Raw genomic sequence first — 2,715 nt, 5'->3', positions numbered from 1 at the left:
GAAGGATGAATAATTATAGAAAACAAATTAGAAAAAGAGAGTTTAACCGAGATCATCAATTTGAATATATGTTTATGATTTTGGAAAAAGGAACGAAGAGATAAAGCATACAGTATATGGGATGGGAGGTAAAAGACATTAGAGACTAACCAACTAAAACTATCAAGAGGAAAGTCATAAGCCCAATCTTGGGTGAAGCTGCAAGATTCATGTCTTTAATTAGGCGTAGTACGGCTCTATCACAAATTCAATTATACTTTTTATGGAAGAGGAACTAGAATTTATAGCCTGTTTGGTCAGCTTCTTTTTGGTCATACGGAAATTTTTGGTCATACGGAAAGAGAAATTAAGAGTAGATTTGGGCAATATAAATAAAGGATATTTTAGTTATAAACATTTACTAGGCAATAAATAAATAGAATCACATATCTATTTATTTATATCTACATCTATATCTATCTATCCATATCTATATCTATATCTATATTTATACTATATGAAAAGCACGTCGCCCCTTAGCGAAATATCGGTCGCCTTTATTACCCTTTAAAAATAAACTTCATATTAGACAAAATCGTAATCAAATTATATACCTAATATTTAGGAATTTCAAATTAGCTAAAATTTTGCTTACTAAATCTTTCTTTATTTGAACTACTATATAGAAAATCCTAATATTTAGGAGCTTTAAAATCAATTAAAATTTGTGTTATATATATCCTTTTATTATTTGAACTATTAAATGCAATTGGCCAGTAATTAAAGGTGTTAAAAGAATTGACATAAATTGACAAAAGCATGTCAAACTATCAAAGACGGCGTGGATATAAAATTGTATAAAAAATCTTGGATTTTAAAACGTATGCAAAATTTTACCTTCATGTGCACTACTCGGATGGTTTTTTCCTTTATTTATAGTCATATTCATTGAAAGTTCAAAAAAAGTTACCCTTTTGAAATTTGATTAATTTAATTACTTTTTATAATATTTACAACTTTGACATTAACTAAATTTTGAAGATAACATCTCTCTTTGTTTGAGTTATTATTTGTCATAGAATTGTAACGAATTAAATTTTTAGAACATTTACAATGCAAAATGGAACATGATAAAAAAGATATGATGATTAGTGGGTTTAGTTAGGAATAAGGGGATTTTACATAATATTTTGAGGAACAAATCTCTCTTTATTTAAATTATTTCTTATCGTAGAATTCTAAACAATTAATTCTATTTAATTAAATTATATCTTAGTTGAAAGCAAGACTAAGTAAAAAACTATAAGTAAACAAGGAAGTATTTAAAAATATATTAAAGAGAAAAAAAATGGAAGAAATTCAAAAATAGCGAGATTTACAAGTGGTCGTTCAAAAATAGCCCAGTTTTAAAAGTAATCAAAATTTAGCCACTTTTCATGTAAAGATAAATATGAACGAAAATATTGTTCAAAATCCGGAAAAATACTCCAACATAATATATTGGAGTTCCAGTATATTATTGTAACGACCCGGCCGATCGTTTTAAGAATTAACACCACGATCCCCTATTAATTAATTACATTCCCCGTGTTTGTTTCCGCTATTTTGATTTGCCAGCATGTTTGGTTTTGAGTTTCGGAGAGTTTTTGGGACACTTAGTCCCTAAATGGGAGTTTAAGTTTAGAATTTGGACCGTAGTCAAAACAGTGTGAAGACGGCCTCGGAATGAAATTTTGTTAGTTTTGTTAGCTTCGTTGGGTAATTTTGGGCTTAGGGCATGTTCGGATTGTGTTTTGGAGATCAGTAGCTAATTTAGGCTTGAAATGCCGAAAGTTGAATTTTTGAAGTATCCGGTTCGATAGTGAGTTTTTGATCTAAGGGTCGGAATGAAATTCCGAAAGTTGGAGTAGCTCTGTAGGGTTGAATGTGACGTGTGTGCAAAATTTCAGGTCATTCGGACGAGGTTTGAAGGACTTTTTGATCGAAAGCGTAAATTGAGAGTTTTTGGAGTTCTTAGGCCTGAATCCATGGATAATTCGATGTTTGATGTTGTTTTAGGTGTATCGAGGATTGGTATAAGTTTGGATAGTAGTATAGGACTTGTTCGTATTTTTGGTTGAGGTCCCAGGGACCTCGGGGTGATTTCGGAGGGTTGTCGAAAATATTGGAAGTGGTTGGAAGCAGCTGAAGCTGCTGATCCCTGTCATAACTGCACCTGCGGTTGGGTCCCACAGGTGCGGAGCCGCAGAAGCGGCGCTAGCATCACAGAAGCGGAAAGGAGGAGTACCAGCAGGGACTGCAGAAGCGGGCGCTTCATCGCAGAAGCGGCACCACATCTGCGTAAAGATGGTCGCAAGTGCAGAAGCTAGGCTTTAGTGAATTTGTCGCAGATGCGACTTCAGTTCCGCAAAAGTGGGACCGCAGGTGCGATCCCATGGCCGCAGAAGCAGATTCGCTGGGCAAAACATATAAATAGTTGCATTCGCGAATTTGAGTTATTTTTCACCTCTTTTCAAACGCGAAGAAGCTTTGGGGAGCATTTTCAAGGGAGATTTTCAGAGGAATTCATTAGGGTAAGGTCTTTGGTCCTTAAACTTGTTATTGAGGTGATTTTTATCATTGTATGTATGAAAATTTAAGGAAAATCAGTGGTAAATTGGGGGTTAGGGCTTGGTTAATTAGAGAGCCTTGAGTGATGATTTGAGGGATCACTTGAGGTCCGATTTTGGTACTTTT

The sequence above is a fragment of the Nicotiana tabacum genome, chromosome 18, assembly GCF_000715075.1.
Source record: "Nicotiana tabacum cultivar K326 chromosome 18, ASM71507v2, whole genome shotgun sequence".
Lineage (NCBI taxonomy): Eukaryota > Viridiplantae > Streptophyta > Magnoliopsida > Solanales > Solanaceae > Nicotiana > Nicotiana tabacum.
This window is presented reverse-complemented; position numbering follows the sequence as displayed.